Genomic DNA, 26,497 nt, shown 5'->3' on the forward strand with positions numbered 1-26,497 from the left:
TGTCATCTCAGTATGTTTTAGAACAGTATAGCATGGAATTATATTGATGCAATAGTTCACTGGCTTTCTATTTTGCTTCCTTCATCTTCAAAATCTGATTTATAACTAGAAAACTATTTGTTCCTTAAATTCAGGGTTTTAATGTGAATATAACATCTGTTTTTCTTGCTAAATATATCATTAGCAACTAACTTCTTTTGAGGGGGGTGAAAATGTGCTTAACATGAATGAAGTGACAAGAAAAGCATAACCAGAATCCAAATAATCAAAACCAAGTCTTTAATCAGTTAACATTTTACACATTTTATGATTTCATTTGGTATACTAATAATGGGCCATACACTCGACAGGTGGAAGTGCTTGAGGGCCATTGAGCATTGAATTTTCCTAAAGCAGTGCAATTACAGAAACACCTGTGTTAAATAAACAAGCACTGATTTACTATGAAAATATGCAGAGTGTTTAACAGTGCTCCAAAATTGTGATTTGCTTTGATAGACTTCGTGGATTTACAATGAGTAAATGACAATTTATTGACAGGCAAACTATTACACTTTATAAATTAGTCAAAACTATCCATATACCTGTTAAATGCATATGGAAGCAGAAATGCATGCAGAGTGAGACCACTTAAAAGAAGCTCTGTTTGCTCTCTGATAGCATAACAGAAAGAAAAACACAACCAAACTTTAGTCACTCCTCTTTGTCTCATTAGAGGTTTAGATTTGGTTTTTAAGATTGTGCTTCCATAATCATATACAAAAGGTGGCACAAACTGGCTAAAATTATTTGTAAAGAGCTACTAATGTATCTTTGATGTTGACAAAACAAAAAATAGGAATGCAATCACATTAGCCAGGAGCTTATAAAATACAATTAAGAGAAAAATAGAGGGAATCAATACTTTCCAGGTGGGGAAAGACAAAATGAATGAGGAGAGAAAAAGCATTTTCATGTTCTTAAAAGGACATTACAAACCTGGTGATTAAAATCTTCAGAAAGTATTAAAATAATATGGTGGTAGGCTCTGACTGTTAGAAGTAATATTGATTCAACATAATATTTACTTGCTTAAAATATCCCCTTTTAACATCTGTGAACATCTTTTGGACAAGGCTGAGATGTCTTATAAGCAAAAATACAATAGTGGATTGAGGGAATCTTGAGAAATCTGTAAAGTAATATATTTTTGGATACCATAAATATTTTTCTGCATTTTAGCTTATAATTATTCTCAAAAATACATTTTTCCTTTCTTATAAGATGAACTCAACCAACTAAATATCACTTAACACCATTTTAAGAAGAGAAACTGATAACAAATTGGAAAATTGGTTACTAAAATTTCAGATAGATCCCTTTCATCCCCTGGAAGTGTCTTGCCTTCCTTAGCCTACCTTCAGTTGTAAGGCAAGAGAACATAAAAGAGCCATTTGAATGTTAGCTGAAGTATAAAATACACAGGATTAATTCTCCCATTGAGCCAGTTGTCTGGATTAGAAGAGAGGAGAAGACTTGATTAATGAAAATTATACAGATTTAGAAATACTTTTGCATATAAGAAACCTCCCAACATATATGATTTTTTTTTATTCACGGTACGCAGGCTTCTCACCTGTTGTGGCCTCTCCTCTTGCGGAGCACAGGCTCCGGACACGCAGGCTCAGCGGCCATGGCTCACGGGCCCAGCCACTCCACGGCATGTGGGATCTTCCCGGACCGGGGCACGAACCCATGTCCCCTGCATCAGCAGGCGGACTCTCAACCATTGCGCCACCAGGGAAGCCCTGTGATATTTTTTACATACACAGGCACGCACACACACAATTTGGGTAGAAGACTTTTTTTAATCCAATGTTGACACAAAGAGGATAACTAGGTAAGAAGAGCCAATATGCCTAGCAGTGGAACATAAAAGCTAGAAAGATGAAGACTACATGCCACCAGTTGTGTAAAAGGTAACTTGTATCATGTACCTCCCAAGGAAATAATTGTTCATTAACATGAGAGAAGTGGGAGGAAAACTTGTGAAGAAACAGCAAGAATAGAGTTGCTGTATGGGGATAATGTTTCAGAGGGGCCTGTGTAGAGTAGAGATGAGGAGTGGAGGGTTAGGAGGTTGCATCAATTGTCTAATTCCAAAATAATGTTCTGCAACAAACAATCTCAAACCTCGTTGGCATACAACATTAAGTGCTTATTGCTCATGTGCCTATGATGGCTTTCTAGGGGCTTTGCTGATCTTTGTTGGGTTCTCACATGTCTGGGATTTGGCTGGCTGCCCTCTCACTTAAACTGACCTTGGCTGGGCTGCTGAGGGCAACTTGGTTCTGTTCACACATCTCTTACCATTCAGCAGGTTATCCCAAACATGTTCTGATGGCAATGGTAGAGGAAAAAGAGAGAGGGTACGCCCAATGGTGCAATCATTTTCAAGACTCTTCTTTCATGTTTGCTAACTTCCCAAAGGAGGTCATATGGCTAAACCCAGTGTCAAATAGAGGACTCTGAAAAAAAATATGGCAAAGGACAAGGATAAAAGAAGGGGTGAGGCAATTTTTGTAATCTACCATAGGGTTCGTGGAAAGAAGATGCAACCCTATCCTCAATTTAGTAAGCCAAAGGTGAAACAAAAACAATCTAACCTCCTCTGCAGTGATTAAAATTCAGTGGCCTTAGGGTTTTGGTTTGTTTTCTTTTCATCTTTATATTCATCAAATTGTGCAAGATAATGTTGCAGTAACTGAAAACCCTCAAAATATTAGCTGCAGGTGGGGTCCTACTCAGGGTAGCAACTCAGGAGTCTGAGCTGATGGAAACTCCATCTCCACATCTGTTTCCACAACTGCTGAAGAGGCAGGAAATGGGAAAGTAGCCAACTGAGTACTGGCTCTAAAGGCTTCATCCATCAAGTAACCCGTGTCCTTTCTGCTCATATTTTATTGGCCAAAATAAGCCACATGACCTCAGCTAAACTCAAAGGGGGCAAGGATGTACAATTCAACCCTGCCATGGACCAGAAGGAGAAACATAATATTTGTGAATGACCCTAGTGACTACACAATATCTTACTGGAGAGAAATTCTTGAAGTGATAAGTCTCCATCAATGTCTCCCCACCTTAAAAAGGAAAAGAAAAGGAAAAGAACCTCAGGTGAAGTCTTTTGTTTTATAGGGAACTTTGAAGAATATTATTTATTTTTACAGTGAGAAATGCCTAACATGTTGAGGAATACCTGAACTTTTTTTTTTTTTTTTATCAATTCCTTATTATAATTGCCTTTTTGAAAGGACAGGTAGGTCAGCCAATCCACAGAATGAAAATACTTAATTTTCAGAGGTGAGACTATTAGAAGTCTCAATTAGCTAAATAGGCACGAAACAACTTCCTTTTGGCCTATAAAAAATCTCAAACATTATTTGATTGCATTCAGAATACCAAGGATAAAAATTGATCTTTCTGTTTTAATGTCCCTTTATAACAAACACTGTGTGGTGACCTTTAAAGAAGAAAAAAATAATATATACACATTAAGAAATTGGAGAGAAAATCATCTGAAAGCCAGATTTCTATACTGGGGAGTCTTTCAAATTATTGACTTAAGTAGTTATTATTATTTTAAACAGCCCGCTATTGTGATCAAACCTAATGCTCCACTGCCTCTTATTTTCATCATAAAAATCATTCAGTGAAGTTGTTTCTTAAAAACAAGACAAAATAAAGTATTACATCTTGAAAATATCCACATGATAAACAGGAGAGTGAAACCAAATGAATTCCACATCTTATGTTATTATTATTGTTGAATCTGTGATTAGCTGAAAACTATCGTGGTTGTACTATATGTGCATGTTTGTGTTTCTTAAAAAGAAGGTGATGCTCTGCAGCTCACAGATAACACAAATAGCATGTAATGCAGTAGTTGCTAAGGGCAACCACAATCTTTTTTTTTTTTTTGCGGTACGCGGGCCTCTCACTGTTGTGGCCTCTCCCGTTGCGGAGCACAGGCTCCGGACGCGCAAGCTCAGTGGCCATGGCTCACGGGCCTAGCTGCTCTGCGTCATGTGGGATCTTCCTGGACCGGGGCACGAACCTGTGTCCCCTGCCTCAGCAGGTGGACTCTCAACCACTGCGCCACCAAGGAAGCCCACAACCACAATCTTTTCTGTCATTTATTTTATCCCTAAATGGCCAAACCTAATGATGTCCCCATACCATAAAATCTGTGGATCTGCCCTTAGAAGTTTGACAGGATACAGTCTACAATGATTATTGGGTATGTGTGTGTGAGGGGAGGAGGTTGTGAGACATTTGAAGTGAGTGGCCCTAAAATTCATTGCTTCAGGCTGAGGAAAAATGTATGTGCACTATATTAAAATCTTACTCAATACCAAATATACCCAAAACATGAATAAGTATTGAATAATCCAAGAAGATTAATTTAGCATATGATATATCTACCTTTTGTGTTCAAATTTCCATAATGCAGTTAGACCAATAGTAGAAAATGAATTTGATACCTTATTTTGAAAAATTCTAAAGATCAAAAAAATTACTCTGGTTGATGATAACCAGAGAAATACTCAGCAGCAAATATTGTCAGTTAGGGAATCAGGTATTCCTATCCATTTCTGTTTGGGTTTATTAGAAAGCTATATTATGGAATTCAACAGAAATCTCTTATGTTCTAAAATAGAAGAGGAGGTTAAGAGACAAACATATAACTCATATTTTCAAGATAGAATTTGTGTTTCATAGCAAATAACATCCATAGTACATTTGATGGCATTGAGACTAGTCATAAATACTTGCTGAATGTGGCAAATATTCACTTCCACCCTCTGAGATTTCCAAATTTTTGTCTTGCCCTTTGTTTTTGAAGTCATGTTGCTATTGTTGCTTTACTCAAATTCTGCCACAGGGGTCCATAATAAAAAGTGAATGGGTTCAAAGAGGGACAATTGGCTAAAGGTCCTCCTGTCACTTTGGCAAAATTATTATTGTCTCTGCAGCTGCCACCCCTCTCCTGATGGCAAAGGAGTCCTTATAGGACTGAAGAAGTTTCTGAAGCCAACTGACCTTTGGAAACCATTAAGATATATTGATTTTTGTGTTGCACCATTAATTTGCTGCTATAGTCTGAATGTTTGTGTCTCCCTAAAATTCCTATGTTGAAATCCTAACTCTTGATAGTATTAGGAAGTGGAGCCTTTGGAAGGTGCTTAGTGAGATGAATGGGATTAAGCCCTTATAAAGGAGGCTTCAGAGAGCTCCCTCACCCCTTCCACTATGTGCGGACACAGAGAGAAGGTGCCAGCTATGAATCAGGAAGAGGACCCTTCCCAGAAGGTGACCATGCTGGCGCCTTGATCTTGGACTTGATCTTGGCTTCCAGAACTGTGAGAAGTACATTTCTGTTGTTTTTCAGAAACCCAGTCTGTTGTTAAGCCCGCACGGACTAAGCCACTTCCTAAGTGACACACTAGTGTATATTTAGTGAGCAACAGCCATGCTTTACCACATAAAATGCTAATGGCCATGACAGAGTTAGTGTACCTCTGAACCTTTGGTATACTCTTAGGAAAAAGTTTGCCCACAGAGAAAAGTTACAAAACAAGGCTCTCTGGTAGGACTGATTTTTCATACTGCAGTCTGAGAGGCACATTTAGAAGAGGAGGCAGATACCTGTGAGACTGTGCTTTTATAAAAGAAGACAGGCTTTTTATCCGGTTGGAATGTTTGTTTGTTGGTTGGTTTTACAAAACACACTAAACCCTTTGTCTGACTGTCTGTTTGCCTGTTTATACCCTAGCTTAGTCCCCAAAAGGTGATTTTGTTTAATTTGCTTCTTAATGTGTCTAATTTAAATCAGCACAGGGAAAAACAAAAGCAAAAAAATACCCCACACTTTATCTGTAATTATATTACCAGTATTTTACACTCATTTATTTGTCTTTTGATTATATCATGCAAAATATTTTTATTGTTAAGTAATCAAAAGTATTTCATTGCATCTGGATTTGCATAAGAGTTAGAAATCTTTCCCTAGTCCCAGGTAATGGGTATACAGTTTCTATTTGGAGTAATGAAAAAGTTCTGGAAATAGATTGTGGTGATGGTTGCACAAAATTGTGGATATACTTAATGCCACTGAATTGTACACTTAATTTTATGTTACATGTATTTTAGCACAAAAAAAAAGGTTAAAAAGGAAAAAAAATAATAATAAATGAGCATGGCCACCTCTGTAGAACGTAGATTCCACCAGACCCTTCTAGGATCACTGGAGATTGATGGCATGTGAAGTGTTCCACCCTCTCTCCAGCCCTCCTTTTCTGCTGTTGCTTCCTGTACTTTGTTTGGAAAGAAGACAGACACCTCATTGTTGTAGTATCTCAGCCTGATTCTATTGTATATGAAATAATCGCAGGGCTAATCAGGCTGCTTCTGCTGGGCCCACTCCACAGCTGTGGCTATCAGCAGCACACAGCAGGGCCTGACAACTCCCAGACTGACAACCCCTCCCAGCAAAAAGCTTGCCAATTAACCTGCAGTCACACTGGATCGAAGACTGACATTCATTATTTTAATGAAAACAGGAAGAAAGGGCGCTATTGAGACCCCCGAAAACGAACCCATTATTCTGTTGTATGTTCTGCTTAGCAAGGTACAAAAAGCGAGCTCAGGGTCGGAAAGACAGGGTGCTGTGTGCACCAAAGAGGAATAAAGAACAGCCTCCCACAGCTTCGTGCTCCTCACAAAACATCTCTGAAAGCTTTTGTAACCCAGGCTAGAGAAGAGGATGGAAGTTGCTTGTACCTCAGGAGGGAAGTATTTCAAGATGACTGAGGAACATGGTGCATATAAAATGTATTATTGTGGTTTTCTCGGAACTTCTCTTTCCTGTGACTCATGTAATGTTTCTTCCAGAGGCTTTGCTTTGGTGTTATTCTGCATCTACCCTGAACTCACAAGAGTTACTTTATCTATTGATAGATCTGACAGAGTTAATAAATACGCTTTGACTTTTTTCAAGACTATTGTGGAAATTGCATAAAAAGCTCCTTATAAATAGAAAACCTCTAAAAAAAATCCTCTTCATTCCTGCTTAAGGAATCAAAACTATGTACTGAGCCATTGATCTAACAGGCATTTATTAAGAGCCTACTATATGCTACGTACAGTGGCTGTAACCATGAAGAATTTGGAGGGTTCTGCTTTGGAGAAACTCAGTGTTTTAAATCTTGGGGGGATGTGGTTGGTACCATTGCTTTCATTTGAAATCCCTCAATATGGGCCTGGGATCATGTTTAGCCTCTTCCACTCGAGTTCTAAGCCCACTTATATGGGGATACCAGTGGACTTGACCACTTTTTGAAGGAAATTAGCTTAGAATTTAAGTTTAAATCATTCATATCATTCAAAGGCTCAGAGTAAATCCAAATAGTAGGCCCCAGATAGCAGCTTAATGTCTTGTTTTGTTCTCTTAATTTTTCATTCATTATTTCAGAATATTTTTCCTTTCAGTTAAACATAAACATAAGCATACAGACTAATTAGCAGACACATAAAAGAAATGTGTCCTGGCACAGTGTGGCTCAGTCAAAGCTTTTCAAACACTGAGCCTCATCTCTCTTGTATGCACAGAACTAGAGGAACTTTTTTTGGGTATGGTTCCAGAGTCTGGCCTGGAGCCCAGCCTAGAACGTTCTTGTTGAAAAGTTGACCTGTAGCGAGGAGTATCCATGTTCAGTTCCAGGCTAGGAGGAGAGGAGATACATTTCCTTGTCTTTCTTCTCCACCTTCTGTAAAACCTTGATCAGACTTAGTTTTAGGAGAACCTGCTGTCCAATCCACTTGAACAGGAAAACAGGCAGAGTACATCTGCCAACCTATCACATTCCTTCACTAGTATTTCTGGCATGTAATTAATATACATACACCTAGGAATACTTGGAATTTAGGGATTACCCTGTCTCTTCTCATTCAAATCAAATGGCATTTGACTGCAAAGCCAACATTTTTCAACTGAAAGGATTTGAAGTGATTCTTTTGTGCATAACATACGAGGTCAGACTGTGAGTTTATACTCAGGATACATCTCAGTAAGTGCACATTACAGGTTCTGTTGCATCATCCTTCCAAATGGGACTTCTTTTTTCACCAATTGAAGTGTAGTAGTTGAGAGTACGAATATTGGAGATGGGACATTGTGTTCAAATCACAGACCCAATGCTGGCTTTCTGTGACTTTGAGAAAGTTGTCTAACCATTCTGTATCTCAGTTTCTGTGTTTGTAACTTGGAGACATTATTTGTCTTCCACCACCAGAATGGAAGCTCCACAAGGAATCTGTTTTGTTCACTGTTGCCCAAATGCTTTGAATAGTGCCTGTTACAGGTTGGGAGCTTAATGTTTACTAAGTGAAGAGAACCCACCTCCTGGGGTTATTATGAGAATTACATGAATGAATACATGGAGAGTCAAAGAGGCTGGCACACAGTAAATCTTCAATAAATGTTAAGCTACTATTATTATCAAGATTATACTCTCAAACTTGAATATGAATGAGCAGGCTTCCCCACCTGCTCCATTTGGAAGCTAGTTATAAAAAATCATGGCTTTATAAGAAAATGGTAGGGAGCTCTGGAGCCAGCTCTGCTGTGGCCTTGTCTCAGTCACAGGGTTCTGGAAGACACAGTGTGGGGCTGTGAGTGTACAAACCTCAAAAATCTAGGGTCTGCTGCAGTGGTCTTGCAAGGCTGCCTGTCACTTGATCTGTCTCCCTCTCTTCTTCCTTTTTTTCAAAATGAAAATAATTCAGGTGCGTTGTAAAGTGTCCAGAAATTTCTTAAAGAGATAAAGAATAAAAGTCATCTATAATCCATTCTCAGTATTTTTATATATTTTAACCAGTCTTTTGTCTATAATTATGTACACATACACACACACACACACAAGTATATGTCTGTGTGTATATACATGTGCATATATATATAAGGACACACTAAATGTATTTTAACTTAATACTTCACTTAAGAATCTTTTTATGTTATTAATAGAGTTTTACAATATGTAACTCTTTTTATAATTGAAGTTGTTTTTAGAGAATGGCATTAGCACCATGGAGAATGAAGAGTATAGATTTTAGCCTGAGTTCAAAGAGGGTCTCTGGAAAGGGATAGAAACCTTATGAAGCCACATTTTCTGAGTCTGATATATCCCAAGTTTACCATTAGGAGATTAAACTGGTGAAGTGATTTTAAAAATTTCTTACCCCTAGGTTTTGGAGGTTTCTCTCCATTATAAGCTTCCCAAATAAACATGAGTTCCTATTCAAATTTAAGTAATAAATATTATTCATTATTGAGGGCACACTACAGGGCAAGCAGGCTGCAAGGTGCTTTATGGTGTTTCATATAATCTTTTAGCAACACTTGCAGGGACTTTTTTTTTTTTGTATACAGCAGGTTCTTATTAGTCATCAATTTTATACACATCAGTGTATACATGTCAATCCCAATCACCCAATTCATCCCACCACCACACCCACCCCCCCACGCTTTCCCCCCTTGGTGTCCATACGTTTGTTCTCTACACCTGTGTCTCAACTTCTGCCCTGCAAACTGGTTCATCTGTACCATTTTTCTAGGTTCCACACACATGCATTAATATACGATATTTGTTTTTCACTTTCTGACATACTTCACTCTGTATGACAGTCTCTAGATGCATCCACGTCTCAACAAATGACCCAATTTTGTTCCTTTTTATGGCCGAGTAATATTCCATTGTATATATGTACCACATCTTCTTTATCCATTCATCTGTTGATGGGCATTTAGGTTGCTTCCATGACCTGGCTATTGTAAATAGTGCTGCAATGAACATTGGGGTGCATGTGTCTTTTTGAATTATGGTTTTCTCTGGATATATGCCCAGGATGGGATTTCTGGGTCATATGGTAGTTCTATTTTTAGTTTTTTAAGGAACCTCCACACTGTTCTGTATAGTGGCTGTATCAATTTACATTCCCACCAACAGTGCAAGAGGGTTCCCTTTTCTGCATATCCTCTCCAGCACTTGTTCGTAGATTTTCTGATGATGCCCATTCTAACTGGTGTGAGGTGATACCTCATTGTAGTTTTTTTTTTTTTTTTTTTTTTTTGCGGTAGGCGGGCCTCTCACTGTTGTGGCCTCTCCCCTTGCGGAGCACAGGCTCCGGACCACAGGCTCAGTGGCCATGGCTCACGGGCCCAGCCGCTCCGCGGCATGTGGGATCTTCCCAGACCGGGGCACGAACCCGTGTCCCCTGCATCGGCAGGCGGACTCTCAACCACTGCGCCACCAGGGAAGCCCCTCATTGTAGTTTTGATTTGCATTCCTCTAATAATTAGTGACGTCGAATAGCTTTTCATGTGCTTGTTGGCCATCTGTATGTCTTCTTTGGAGAAATGTCTATTTAGGTCTTCTGCCCATTTTTGAATTGGGTAGTATGTTTCTTTAATATTGAGCTGCATGAGCTGTTTATATATTTTGGAGATTAATCCTTTGTCCATTGATTTGTTTGCAAATATTTTCTACCATTCTGAGGAATGTCTTTTCATCTTGTTTATGATTTACTTTGCTATGCAAAAGCTTTTAAGTTTCATTAGGTCCCATTTGTTTATTTTTCTTTTTATTTCCATTACTCTAGGAGGTGGATCAAAAAAGTTCTGGCTGTGATTTATGTCAAAGGGTGTTCTTCCTATGTTTTCCTCTAAGAGTTTTATAGTGTCCGGTCTTACATTTAGGCCTTGAATCCATTTTGAGTTTATTTTTGTGTATGGTGTTAGAGAGTGTTCTAATTTCATTATTTTCCATGTAGCTGTCCAGTTTTCCCAGCACTACTGATTGAAGAGACTGTCTTTCCTCCATTGTATATCCTTGCCTGCTTTGTCATAGATTAGTTGACCATAGTTGTGTGGGTTTATCTCTGGGCTTTCTAACTTGTTCCACTGATCTATGTTTCTGTTTTTGTGCCAGTACTGTATTATCTTCATTAGTGTAGCTTTGTAATATAGCCTGAAGTCAGGGAGCCGGAATTCCTCTGGCTCCATTCTTCGTTCTCAAGATTGCTTTGGCTATTCGGGGTCTTTTGTGTTTCCATACAAATTGTGAAATTTTTTGTTCTAGTTCTGTGAAAAATGCCATTGGTATTTGACAGGGATTGCACTGAATCTGAAGATTGCTTTGGGTAGTAGAGTCATTTTCACAATATTGATTCTTCCAATCCAAGAACATGGTATATCTCTCCATCTGTTGGTATCATCTTTAATTTCTTTCATCAGTGTCTTATAGTTTTCTGCTTACAGGTCCTTTGTCTCCCTAGGTAGGTTTATTCCTAGGTATTTTATTGTTTTTGTTGCAATGGTAAATGGCAGTGTTTCCTTAAGTTCTCTTTCAGATTTTTCATCATTAGTGTATAGGAATGCAAGAGATTTCTGTGCATTAATTTTGTATCCTGCTACTTTACCAAATTCATTGATTAGCTCTAGTAGTTTTCTGGTGACATCTTTAGGATTCTGTATATATACTATCATGTCATCTACAAACAGTGACAGTTTTACTTCTTCTTTTCCAGTTTGTATTCCTTCTATTTCTTTTTCTTCTCTGGTTGCCGTGGCTAGGACTTCCAAAACTCTGTTGAATAATAGTGGTAAGAATGGACATCCTTCTCTTGTTCCTGATCTTAGAGGAAATGGTTTCAGTTTTTCACCATTCAGAATGATGTTTGCTGTGCGTTTGTTGTTTATGGCCTTTATTATGTTGAGGTAGTTTCCCTCTATGCCCACTTTCTGGAAGTTTTTATCATAAATTGGTGTTGAATCTTGTCAAAAGCTTTTTCTGCATCCATTGGAGAAAATCATACGGTTTTTATTCTTCAACTTGTTAATATGGTGTATCACATTGATCAATTTATGTATGTTGAAGAATCCTTGCATTCCTGGGATAAATCCCACTTGATGGTGGTGTATGATCCTTTTAATGTGGTGTTGGATTCTGTTTGCAAGTATTTTCTTGAGGATTTTTTTTTTTTTTTTTGGTACGTGGGCCTCTCACTGTTGTGGCCTCTCCTGTTGCGGAGCACAGGCTCTGGACATGCAGGCTCAGCGGCCACGGATCACGGGCCCAGCTGCTCTGCAGCATGTGGGATCTTCCCAGACCGGGTGTGAACCCGTGTTCCCTGCATCGGCAGGCGGACTCTCAACCATTGTGCCACCAGGGAGGCCCTTCTTGAGGATTTTTGCATCTATATTCATCAGTGATATTGGTCTGTAATTTTCTTTTTTTGTAGTATCTTTGTCTGGTTTTAGTATCAGGATCAGGGTGACGGTGGCCTCATAGAATGAGTTTGGGAGTGTTCCTTCCTCTGCAATTTTTTGGAAGAGTTTGAGAAGGATGGGTGTTAGCTCTTCTTTAAATGTTTGATAGAATTCACCTGTGAAGCCATCTGGTCCTAGATTTTGTTTGTTGGAAGATTTTTAATCACAGTTTCAATTTCATTACCTGTGATTTGTCTATTCATATTTTGTATTTATTCCTGGTTCATCCTTGGAAGGTTATACCTTTCTAAGAAATTGTCCATTCCTTCCAGGTTGTCCATTTTATTGGCATAGAGATGCTTGTAGTAGTATCTTAGGATGCTTTGTATTTCTGCAGACTCTGTTTTAAATTCTCCTTTTTCATTTCTAATTTTATTGCTTTGAGTCCTCACCCTCTTTTACTTGTTGAGTCTGGCTAATGGTTTATCAATTTTGTTTATCTTCTCAAAGAACCAGCTTTTACTTTTATTGATCTTTTCTATTGTTTTCTTTGTTTCTATTTCATTTATTTCTGTTCTCATCTTTATGATTTCTTTCCTTCTGCTAACTTTGGGTTTTGTTTGTTCTTCTTTCTCTAGTTCGTTTAGATGTACAGTTGGATGGTTTGTTTGAGATTTTTCTTGTTTCTTGAGGTAGGCTTGTATAGCTATAAATTTCCCTCTTAGAACTGCTTTTGCTGCATCCCATAGGTTTTGGATCGTCGTGTTTTCATTGTCATTTGTCTCTAGGTATTTTTTGATTTCCTCTTTGATTTCTTCAGTGATCTCTTGGTTATTTAGTAATGTATTGTTTAGCCTCCATGTGTCTGTGTTTTTTTACGTTTTTTTCCCCATGTAATTCATTTCTAATCTCATAGCATTGTGGTCAGAAAAGATGCTAGATATGATTTCAATTTTCTTAAATTTACTGAGGCTTGATTTGTGACTCAAGATCTGATCTATCCTGGAGAACGTTCCATGTGCACTTGAGAAGAAATTGTAATCTGCTGTTTTTGGATGGAATGTCCTATAAATATCAAGTAAATCTATCTTGTCTGTTGTGTCATTGAAAGCTTCTGTTTCCTTATTTATTTTCATTTTGGATGATCTCTCTGTTGGTGTTAGTGAGGTGTTAAAGTCCCCCACTATTATTGTGTTACTGTCTATTTCCTCTTTTATAGCTGTTTGCAGTTGCCTTATGTATTGAGGTGCTCCTATATTGGGTGCATATATATTTATAATTGTTATATCTTTTTCTTGGATTGACCCCTTGATTATTATGTAGTGTCTTTCCCTGTCTCTGTAACATTCTTTATTTTAAAGTCTATTTTATCTCGTATGAGTATTGCTACTCCAGCTATTTTTGATTTCCATTTGCATGGAATATCTTTTTCCATCCCCTCACTTTCAGTCTCTATGTGTCCCAGGTCTGAAGTGGGTCTCTTGTAGACAGCATATATATGGGCCTTTATTTTGTATCCATTCAGCAAGGCTGTGTGTTTTGGTTGGAGCATTTAATCCATTCACGTTTAAGGTAATTCTCAATATGTATGTTCCTATGACCATTTTCTTAATTGTTTTGGGTTTGTTTTTGTAGGTCCTTTTCTTCTCTTGTGTTTCCCAATTAGAGAAGTTCCTTTAGCATTTGTTGTAGAGCTGGTTTGTTGGTGCTGAATTCTCTTATCTTTTGCTTGTCTGTAAAGCTTTTGATTTCTCCATCGAATCTGAATTTGATCCTTGCTGGGGTAGAGTAATCTTGGTTGTAGCTTCTTCCTTTTCATCTCTTTAAATACATCATGCCACTCCCTTCTGCCTTGTAGAGTTTCTGCTGAGAAATCAGCTCTTAACCTTATGGGAGTTCCCTGGTATGTTGTCATTTTTCCCTTGCTGCTTTTAATAATTTTTCTTTGTCTTTAATTTTTGCCTATTTGATTACTGTGTGCCTCGGTGTGTTTCTCCTTGGGTGTATGGGACTCTCTGCACTTCCTGGACTTGGGTGGCTATTTCCTTTCCTATGTTCGGGAAGTTTTCAACTATAATCTCTTCAAATATTTTCTCTGGTCCTTTCTCTCTCTCTTCTTCTTCTGGGAACCCTATAATGTGAATATTGTTGTGTTTAATGTTGTCCTAGAGGTGTCTTAGGCTGTTTTCATTTCTTTTCATTGTTTTTTTCTTTATTCTGTTCCGCAGCAGTGATTCCACCATTCTATCTTCCAGGTCACTTACCCATTCTTCTGCCTCAGTTATTCTGTTATTGATTCCTTCTAGTGTAGTTTTCATTTCAGTTATTATATTGTTCATCTGTGTTTGTTTGTCCTTTAATTGTTTTAGGTCTTTTTTAAACATTTCTTGCATCTTCTCAATCTTTGCCTCCATTGTTTTCCTGAGGTCCTGGATCATGTTCACTATCATTATTCTGAATTCTTTTTCTGGAAGGTTGCCTATCTCCACTTCATTTAGTTGTTTTTCTGGGGTTTTATCTTGTTCCTTCATCTGGTACATAGCTCTGTGCCTTTTCATCTTGTCTATCTTTCTGTGAATGTGGTTTTTGTTCCACAGGCTGCAGGATTGTAGTTCTTCTTGCTTCTGCCATCTGCCCTCTTGTGGATGAGGCTATCTAAGAGGCTTGTGTAAGTTTCCTGATGGGAGGGACTGGTGGTGGGTAGAGATGTCTGTTTCTCTGGTGGGCGGAGCTCAGTAAAACTTTAATCTGCTTGACTGCTGATGGGTGGGGCTGGGTTTCCTCCCTGTTGGTTGTTTGGTCTGAGGCAACCCAACACTGGAGCCTAACTGGACTCTTTGTTGAGGTTAATGATGGACTCTGGGAGGGCTCACGCCAAGGTGTATTTCCGGAACTTCTGCTGCCAGTGTCCTTGTCCCCAGGGTGAGCCACAGACACCCCCCACCTCTGCAGGAGACCCTCCAATACTAACAGGTGGGTCTGGTTCAGTCTCCCCTGGGGTCAATGCTCCTTCCCCTGGGTCCCGATGCACACACTACTTTGAGTGTGCCCTCCAAGAGTGGAGTCTCTGTTTCCCCAGTTCTGTCGAAGTCCTGCAATCAAATCCCACTAGACTTTAAAGTCTGATTCTCTAGGAATTCCTCCTCCCGTTGCCAGACCCCCAGGTTGGGAAGCCTGATGTGGGGTTCAGAACCTTCACTCCAGTGGGTGGGCATCTGTGGTATCAGTGTTTTCCAGTCTGTGAGTCACCCACCCAGCAGTTATGGGATTTGATTTTACTGTGATTGCACCCCTCCTAGCGTCTCTTTGTGGCTTCTCCTTTGTCCTTGGATGTGGCGTATATTTTTTGGTGAGTTTCAGTGTCTTCCTGTTGATGATTGTCCAGCAGCTAGTTGTGATTCTGGTGTTCTCGCAAGAGGGAGTGAGAGCATGTCCTTCTTCTCCGCCATCTTGTTTCCTAGTCCCTGGAGGGACCTATTTTTATCTCTATTTTATAGAAGTGGAAAAGGAAGTGGTTTGTATTTACAAGCACTCTGGAGGATACAAAGATGTGTGAGATGCACATTGCTGGTCCTTAAAAATCTGAGAAAATTATAATAGTTACCACTTAAGGCTATTGTAAAGTTTGAATGAAAGTTTGCATGTAATGAGCTATGTGTCATGTATCACGCCAGGAAAATAGTAAATTATCAATAAATCTTATCAATGATGAGGATGAGGATGATGACAATGATGGTTGATGGTGAAGATGATGGTGTTGGCATGATGTAAGGCACGAGTAATGTTGAAAAGGTAGGATGATGCCAAAGCATTCTACCTGAGATCCTGGGGTCTCTGGCCTGAGACAAAGGATTCATTGACTAGTCATATCAGTTTCGTTTCCTTGTGGGACAGTTGTAGTATTTTCATTAGGAGAGATATCCTAGGTAGATATTATCAGTGTTAGACACCATAGGAGGAGGAAATTCTTATGCTTCTAGGGTGCACAATGACTTTGGGAAATGTTTTCCCCCCTTTTCAACTGAAGGTCAAAATTCAACTTTTAAAAAATCTTAATTATTTTTTCCAATATACTAGTTTACATGTTACAACTCTTTTCTTTTTTTCTTGCTCAGTTTTAACAAAGTAGGAATTTGGGAATAGAGTTAATTATAAAGAAATACACATTTATTATCATATTGTAACACTCTAGGCAGTGCTTAATTAAAGATTAAATTTTTAAAAATTAGCATATTATAGTTTGTGTTTCCAGACAAAAGGGAGACTGTAGAGTGTAGAAGAAAGGGAAAGGAGCTTGAAGTTCAAAGATCTTCTTAGACAGAAAATGACCCAGTGAATCTTAGGTAAGTTATTCAGCATCTCAGAGTTTCAATTTCCTAATTTTTCAAAATGTAGTTTATAAGAGCAACGTCAAATATTTGCATTACATGTTATGGTATGCAATGTAGCCTTATGTATGTTCTCTTCTTTTGTTCCTTAAAATGACCCTGAAAGGGGTTGGGCAGACATTGTTATCCTCACCTAACAAATGAGAGAAAGTAAGGTTTAGAAAGCTTAAGTGAATACCCAAGGTCACATAGCTAATAAGTGTTACATCTAGGATTCAAAACTGTGATTTCTATTTCACATGCAATGTTTTCTTTGTATTACACATCCAAGTTCTCCAAGAAGAAAGCATGATAAATGGAAGACAGACCTGGTTCTAAATCCAGCTCTCTCACCAAGAAGCTGTGTGATGTTGGGAAGATCACACTACTTCTCTGGGCCCTCTTTTCCTTGTTCATAAAATAAGAGAAATGATTCATTTTGGCAAGGTCTCTGCAGAGTCTGTTTCATCACCACTTGCATAAACAAAGGATCCCAAGCAGAGACAAGTAAACTGCTTTGTTCAGTGTTGCACAGCGAGTGGTAGAGCGAAGCTGCTTCAGTCTCCAGAATGATGTAACTTTTGCCTAGCAAGGGGTAATTATCAACACAACTCAAGAGTGAAGAAAGAAAGAACTATATTTCTAACATGCTAAGGTGTGTAGTAAAATCTACTTCCTTAGTATAGTAACAGGTAAAGAGGAGAAACTCCCTACTGTTCCACAGTTTACAATAATCATTTTCTTAGGAAACCCTCTACTAAGAGATGACAAGGATGACAGACTACACCATGGGGAAATTAGTCTCCAGAATGGCTTTTCTCTCTAACATTTTCTTAAAAACCATAAACAAGCATCTGAAAGGGGAGAACATGTAGATAATTTTGTTGACTTTCATAGACGGTGTACTTTATTGCTATACTTAGAGGTAGCAATGATGCTTCTGATAATGGAGATGCTTGCTAATGAATAATCCACACATGACATTGAATGGACACCAACAAGGCAAATTTTTAAAGCTGTTAATTTTGTATTTAATTATCCTTTCATCTGCAAACAGGCTGTGCCTTCTCTATGCCTAGGAAGACTGCCTGATGACAGTGCACACCCAGTCTTTCCCTAGTTAATTCCTCCTCATCCATCATATCTCAGTTAAATAATAACTCTCCTCCAGGAAACCTTCCCTGAGGTTTAGTCCAGTTTTCCTCATCAGTGGAAATCTGTAGAGCAACAATCTTTCTACTTATGGGAAATACAGCTTGGTTTTCTTGAGAACTTCCTTTCCCCCATGCATGCAGTGCTGATAGGACTATCCATCAAGGTATGTAATCTTCTTTTCCCTAACCAAGTAATGGGACTGCAACAAGCACTAGGCCATGCAGACTCTCCCTCACAGGAATGTGTACGTTGAGCAGCATTATAGAGATGGAAAATTGAGCTGATACATCTAAAGACCCTGTCCACTAATCCCTGCTACCTGGATCCCTGAAGCGGCTCTGCTTCCTGATTTGCAGACTCCTGGTTTATCAGCCATTCTTTCTTGACACTGAGTTGCCTCATATCCTTCCAACACTTCTGATTTTTTATTTTTGGAAATTAATTTTATTGAGGTATAGTTGATTTACAATGTTGTGTTAATTTCTCCTGCATAGCAGAGTGATTCAGTTATACATGTATATACATTCTTTTTTATATTCTTTTCCATTATGGTTTATCTCAGAATATTGAATATAGTTCCCTGTGCTATACAGTAGGACCTTGTTGTTTATCCATTCTATATGCAATAGTTGGCACCTGCTAACCCCAAACCCCTTGTGCCTCCCTCCCCCACCCCTTTCCCCCTTGGCAACCACAAGTCTGTTCTGTCTGTGAGTCTATTTCTGTTTTGTAGATAGGTTCATTTGTGTCATATTTTGGGTTCCACATATATCAGTACTTCTGATTTTGCTCATGTTAACCCAAATAAATTTTGGTTGCTTGCAACTGAAGAACCTAATCCTACATGTCTGTTATGTGGTCTCTTGGTACATGGACCTATCCTTAATAACACTTATTTTATTTTGTAAGTATACATTCTAGTTGATTATTTGGTTAATATCTGCCACCCTTGCCAGGTTCCAGGAAAGCAAAGAGTATATCCCCAATACTTAGAACAGTGTTTAGCATTTTCTAATAACAATAAAATGTTATTTTATTGAATGAATGAATGAATGAATGAAATTTCAGGTTCTCTTTGCTCTCTACCCCTTGCTAGTATGGGGCCTCCCACTACAGTATGCCACCAAGACTTGTTCTCCTAATGTCTCAAGTTTTCAGCCTTTTCTTTTTCTCAATCTCTTGCTTTCTCTCACTCTTTCCTTATCTCCGTCTTTCTCTCTCTCTTTTTCTACCTCTCTCTTCCCAATCCGCAACTACGCTCATGTTTTCAGGATTGGATTTCTCTCTTGTCATAAAACTCCTTTTTAACTTTCTTTTACTTTCAGGAAAAAGTCCAAGACCTTTCATGATCTTCAGCTTGATCACTTCTATTGCCTCATGTTCTGTATTAACTCCACTTGTATTTTGACTCTGGGCATGCAGAACTCTTTCAGTTTCTGGATTCTCCATGCTCTCCCATGTCTCTGTCCCTTTGAAACAGCTGTCATCTCTTCCTGCAGTGACTTTTATTTCCCCCTCAGCCCTATAGTTCCTTCCTCCATAAAGCTTCTCTCCATCATAAGGTTTACCTTTGCCTGATCTTGGACTAGCTGAGATAAAATTCCTTTGTATTCCCAAAACTTCTCCTGGGCAGCTTTATTCTTACATTTGTTATTTATTTATTTTATTCTTTGTATTTGTATATTTGTTTACCTACTCCTCTAAACTAGGCCCCTTAAAGGTAGGGACTATCCCTTTCATTTGTATCACCTCTGACTCTAGCATGATACCTGGAACATAGCAAATGCTCTATAAATGTTTGTTTAAAAAATGACCAAAAATAGATTGAATCATCCTACTAACTGAAATTCCCACTGAAGTTTGGGTCCAGTATCAAGCTTATAATTCTCTCTCATTGTATTTATTGATCTCAACTTTTCACAATAGGTATAGATAGATATTGGTGTACATGTCTTATTTCCACTGTTTCTTCTCCTTAGAAGTAGAGTCTATGTCTTCTTCACCTGTCTATATTCTACAGCACCTGGCATACTTCCTGCCATATAATACATGCATGGCAACTACCTGTTAACAAAAATGAATGATGAATCAAGCCATGCTAAAATGCTGATGCTTTAATACATTAAAATGAACAGATGAAATATCCACATTTCACAAAAGTTTTAAGTCAACAGTGACGTAGTTCTAAAGGAATGAATTGCAAACATGAGATTTCATACTGGTTAAGATGGAAAGAGAGAATAGGAAGCCTTCCACAATACTCCATAAATTTTATTACATGGGCAATTATTATTTCTTTTTTTTAATTAAATTTATTTTTTTATACAGCAGGTTCTTATTAGTCATCCATTTTATACACATCAGTGTATACATGTCAATCCCAATCGCCCAATTCATCACACACACACCCACCGCTTTCCCCCCTTGGTGTCCATATGTTTGTTCCCTACATCTGTGTCTCAATTTCTGTACATGGGTAACTATTATTTCACCCTAAATAAATCCAGCAGCTTCAAAATGAGATAGTTACTGGAAATATTAGGTTATACAGTAAGATGCAGACCACCTCTACCACCATCAAACTTGCCCAGACTTACATTGTTGTTTATGGAACCTTGTTCTTTTAGGTGCATCTGAAGCCATAGGCCAACAGATATGGAATTGAAATCCTCATGTCCAGGAGGAGTTATATTTGAGATAAGATCTACTTTTGGCTTAGTGACAGGCAGAGGGCTAATTTCTGGTTTTTCAGTCTTCAAAGATAAATGTGGCTTTTTCTGGAATAATGTGGCTTTTACCTGTAGATAGCAGGCAAGTCATGCTCATTATTTTCCCTTTATCTTTTTAACCAAGTACCTATACTAACAGCACTCACCCCCCAAGGATTTGCATCATCTCCAGTCCATTTAGGTCAGTTTGACCAGCATGAGACTCACCTGAATCAGTGCGATGTACAACTATTGAGTGATTTTATTCAGAATAAACTCTTGCTACACCATACACTTCAGTTAGCTCTTGATGAAGATCAGAAATTGATAAATGCTCTTTACTCTCAAGATCAGAATGCAAATCACTCCAGACAGTAAGCCACTGGCTGGAATCTTCTTCAAACTGTTTAAAAGAGCCGGAGGAAGATGGCGGAAGAGTAAGACGCGGTGATCACCTTCCTCCCAACAGATACATCAGAAATTCATCTACACGTGGAACAACTCCAACAGAACACCTACTGAACGCTGACAGAAGACCTCAGACCCCCCAAAAGGCAAGAAACTCCCCACATACCTGGGTAGGTCAAAAGAAAAAAAGAATAAACAGAGACAATAGGATATGGACGGGACCTGCACCAGTGGGAGGGAGCCGTGAAGGAGGGAAGGTTTCTACACACTACAAGCACCTTCGAGGGCGGAGACTGCAGGTGGCGGAGGGGGAAAGCTTCGGAGTAGCGGAGGAGAGCACAGCAACAGGGGTGTGGAGGGCAAAGCAGAGAGATTTTGGCACAGAGGATCGGTGCCCTCAGGCACACACCAGCCCGAGAGACTTGTCTGCTCGGCCGCCAGAGCGGGCGGGGCTGGGAGCTGAGGCTCGGGTATCGGCTTTCAGTCGGAGCGCAGGGAGAGGTCTGGGGCTGGCGGCAGGAAGAGACCCTGAAGGGGTTAGTGCTAGCCCGGAGGGAGTCCGGGGAAAGGGTCTGGAGCTACCGGAGAGGCAAGAGACTTTTTTCCCTTTTGTTGCCTGGTGCGCGAGGAGAGGGCATTCCCCTCCCTCCCCTCTGCCTGAGTGAGCCAGAGCCCCCGAATCAGCGGCTCCTTTAAACCCGTCCTGTCTGAGCGAAGAACGGACGCCCTCCGGCGACCTATGCGCAGAGGCGGGGCCAGGTCCAAGGCTGAGACCCGGGAGCTGTGAGAGCAGAGAGAGGGAAATCTCTCTGGGCAGCCTCGGAGGCAGCGGATTAAAGCTCCACGGTCCATTTGATGTGCCCTGCGTCTGTGGAGTGCATGAATGGACAGCGAATCATCCCAAATTGAGGAAGTGGACCTTGAGGACAAGATTTAAGACTTCCCCCCCCTTTTTTTTCCCTCTTTTTACAACGAATTATCTCAAATTAAGGAGGTGGACTTAGAAAGATTTCAGACTTTTCGCCCTTTTCCTCTTTTTACAACGAATTATCCCAAATCGAGGAGGTGGACTTGGAGAGCAAGATTTTTGATTTTTCCCCCTGCTCTCTTTTTGTGAATGTGTATGTGTAATCTTCTGTGTAAGATTCTCTCTGTATAGCTTTGCTTCCACCATATGTCCCAGGGTTCTTTCGGTCCGTGTTTTTTTTCAATAATTACTTTTTAATTTTAATAACGCTACTATATTTCATACTTTATTCTATTTTACTTTACCTGCTCTTTCTTTTTTTCCTCCCTTCCCTTCCTCCCTCCCTCCCTCCACTCCTCCTTTCCTTCTTTCTTTTTCTTTCCTCCATCCCTCCCTCCCCCCCACCCTTCTTCTTTCCAATTTCTTTTTCTTTCCTTCCTCCCTCCCTCCTGTCTTTCTTTCTTTCTTTCCTTCCTCCCTCCCTCCCTCTCTTCTTCCATTCACTCTTCCTTTTGCTTTCATTCCTCCCTCCCTCCCTCCTTTCTTTCCTTTCTTTCCATCCTTCCTCCCTCCCTCCTTTCTTTCTTTCTTCCTTCCTTCCTTACTTACTTCCCTTCTTCCTTTCTTTCAATCTCTCTTTCTTTGTTCTACTAATTATTTCTTTCTACTTTTTCTCACTGTTATTCTGAGCCGGGTGGATGAAAGGCTCTTGGTGCTGCAGCCAGGAGTTAGTGCTGTGCCTCTGAAGTGGGAGAGCCAACTTCAGGACACGGGTCCACAAGAGACCTCCCAGCTCCACATAATATCAAGCAGCGAAAATCTCCCAGGGATCTCCATCTCAACACCAGCACCCAGCTTCAGTCAACGACCAGCAAGCTACAGTGCTGGTCACCCTATGCCAAGCAACTAGCAAGGCAGGAACACAACCCCACCCATTAGCAGAGAGGATACCTAAAAACATAATAAGGCCACAGGCACCCCAAAACACACCACCAGACGTGGACCTGTCCACCAGAAAGACAAGATCGAGCTTCAACCACCAGAACACAGGCATTAGTCCCCCCCACCAGGAAGCCTACACAACCTACTGAAACAACCTTAGCCACGGGGGACAGACACCAAAAACAACGGGAACTACGAATCTGCAGCCTGCAAAAAGGAGACCCCAAACACAGTAACATAAGCAAAATGAGAAAGCAGAAAAACACACAGCAGGTGAAGGAGCAAGATAAAAACCTACCAGACCTAACAAATGAAGAAGTAATAGGCAGTCTACCTGAAAAAGAATTCAGAATAATGATAGTAAAGATGATCCAAGATTCTATTTCCCAGATCCAAAATCTTGGAAATAGAATAGACAATATGCAAGAAACAGTTAACAAGGACCTAGAAGAACTAAAGATGAATCAAGCATCGATTAAAAACACAATAAATGAAATGAAAAATACTCTAGATGGGATCAATAGCAGAATAACTGAGGCAGAAGAACGGATAAGTGAGGTGGAAGATAAAATAGTGGAAATAACTGATGCAGAGAAAAATAAAGAAAAAAGAATGAAAAGAACAGAGGACAGTCTCAGAGACCTCTGGGACAACATTAAACGCACCAACATTTGAATTATAGGGGTTCCAGAAGAAGAAGAGAAAAAGAAAGGGACTGAGAAAATATTTGAAGAGATTATAGTTGAAAACTTCCCTAATATGGGAAAGGAAATAGTTAATCAAGTCCAGGAGGCACAGAGAGTCCCATACAGAATAAATCCAAGAAAAAATACGCCAAGACACATATTAATCAAACTGTCAAAAATTAAACACAAAGAAATCATATTAAAAGCAGCAAGGGAAAAACAACAAATAACACACAAGGGAATCCCCATCAGGTTAACAGCTGATCTCTCAGCAGAAACTCTACAAGCCAGAAGGGAGTGGCAGGACATAATTAAAGTGATGAAGGAGAGAAACCTGCAACCAAGATTACTCTACCCAGCAAGGATCTCATTCAGATTTGATGGAGAAATTAAAACGTTTACAGACAAGCAAAAGCTGAGAGAGTTCAGCACCACCAAACCAGCTTTACAACAAATGCTAAAGGAACTTCTCTAGGCAAGAAACACAACAGAAGGACTATACCTACAATAACGAACCCAAAGCCATTAAGGAAATGGGAATAGGAACATACATATCAATAATTACCTTAAATGTAAATGGACTAAACGCTCCCACCAAAAGACACAGAGTGGCTGAATGGATACAAAAAGAAGACCCATATATATGCTGTCTACAAGAGACCCACTTCAGACCTAGAGACACATACAGATTGAAAGTAAGGGGATGGAAAAAGATATTCCATGCAAATGGAAATCAAAAGAAAGCTGGAGTAGCAATTCTTATATCAGACAAAATAGACTTTAAAATAAAGACTATTAGAAGAGACAAAGAAGGACACTACATAACGATAATGGGATCGATCCAAGAAGAAGATATAACAATTGTAAATATTTATGCACCCAACATAGGAGCACCGCAATACATAAGGCAAATACTAACACCCATAAAAGGGGAAATCGACAGTAACACAATCATAGTAGGGGACTTTAACACCCCACTTTCACCAATGGACAGATCATCCAAAATGAAAATAAATAAGGAAACACAAGCTTTAAATGATACATTAAACAAGATGGACTTAATTGATATTTATAGGACATTCCACCCCAAAACAACAGAATACACATTTTTCTCAAGTGCTCATGGAACATTCTCCAGGATAGATCATATCTTGGGTCACAAATCAAGCCTTGGTAAATTTAAGAAAATTGAAATTGTATCAAGTATCTTTTCCGACCACAATGCTATGAGACTAGACATCAATTACAGGAAAAGATCTGTAAAAAATGCAAACACATGGAGGCTAAACAATACACTACTCAATAATGAAGTGATCACTGAAGAAATCAAAGAGGAAATTAAGAAATACTTAGAAACAAATGACAATGGAGACACGACGACCCAAAACCTATGGGACGCAGCAAAAGCAGTTCTAAGGGGGAAGTTTATAGCAATACAATCCCACCTTAAGAAACAGGAAACATTTCGAGTAAACAACCTGACCCTGCACCTAAAGCAATAAGAGAAAGAAGAACAAAAAACCCCCAAAGTTAGCAGAAGGAAAGAAATCATAAAGATCAGATCAGAAATAAATGAAAAAGAAATGAAGGAAACGATAGCAAAGATCAACCAAACTAAAAGCTGGTTCTTTGAGAAGATAAACAAAATTGACAAACCATTAGCCAGACTCATCAAGAAAAGAAGGGAGAAGACTCAAATCAGTAGAATTAGAAATGAAAAAGGAGAAGTAACAACTGACACTGCAGAAATACAAAAGATCATGAGAGATTACTATAAGCAACTCTATGCCAATAAAATGGACAACCTGGAAGAAATGGACAAATTCTTAGAAATGCACAACCTACCAAGACTGACTCAGGAAGAAATAGAAAATATGAATAGACCAATCACAAGCACTGAAATTGAAACTGTGATTAAAAATCTTCCATCAAACAAAAGCCCAGGACCAGATGGCTTCACAGGCGAATTCTATCAAACATTTAGAGAAGAGCTAACACCCATCCTCCTCAAACTCTTCCAAACAATATCAGAGGAAGGAACACTCCCAAACTCATTCTACGAGGCCACCATCACCTTGATACCAAAACCAGGCAAGGATGTCACAAAGAAAGAAAACTACAGGCCAATATCACTGATGAACATAGATGCAAAAATCCTCAACAAAATACTAGCAAACAGAATCCAACAGCACATTAAAAGGATCATACACCATGATCAAGTGGGGTTTATTCCAGGAATGCAAGGATTCTTCAATATACGCAAATCAATCAATGTGATACACCATATTAACAAGTTGAAGGAGAAAAACCATATGATCATCTCAATAGATGCAGAGAAAGCTTTCGACAAAATTCAACACCCATTTATGATAAAAACCCTGCAGAAAGTAGGCATAGAGGGAACTTTCCTCAACATAATAAAGGCCATATATGACAAACCCACAGCCAACATTGTCCTCAACGGTGAAAAACTGAAACCATTTCCACTAAGATCAGGAACAAGACAAGGCTGCCCACTCTCACCACTCTTATTCAACATAGTTTTGGAAGTTTTAGCCACAGCAATCAGAGAAGAAAAGGAAGTAAAAGGAATCCAAATTGGAAAAGAAGAAGTAAAGCTGTCACTGTTTGCAGATGACATGATACTATACATAGAGAATCCTAAAGATGCTACCGAAAAACTACTAGAGCTAATCAATGAATTTGGTAAAGTAGCAGGATACAAAATTAATGCACAGAAATCTCTGGCATTCCTGTACACTAATGATGAAAAATCTGAAAATGAAATCAAGAAAACACTCCCATTTACCATTGCAACAAAAAGAATAAAATATCTAGGAATAAACCTACCTAAGGAGACAAAAGACCTGTATGCAGAAAATTATAAGACACTGACGAAGGAAATTAAAGATGATATAAATAGATGGAGAGATATACCATGCTCCTGGATTGGAAGAATC

Source organism: Hyperoodon ampullatus (genome assembly GCF_949752795.1).
Source record: "Hyperoodon ampullatus genome assembly, chromosome: X".
NCBI lineage: Eukaryota > Metazoa > Chordata > Mammalia > Artiodactyla > Ziphiidae > Hyperoodon > Hyperoodon ampullatus.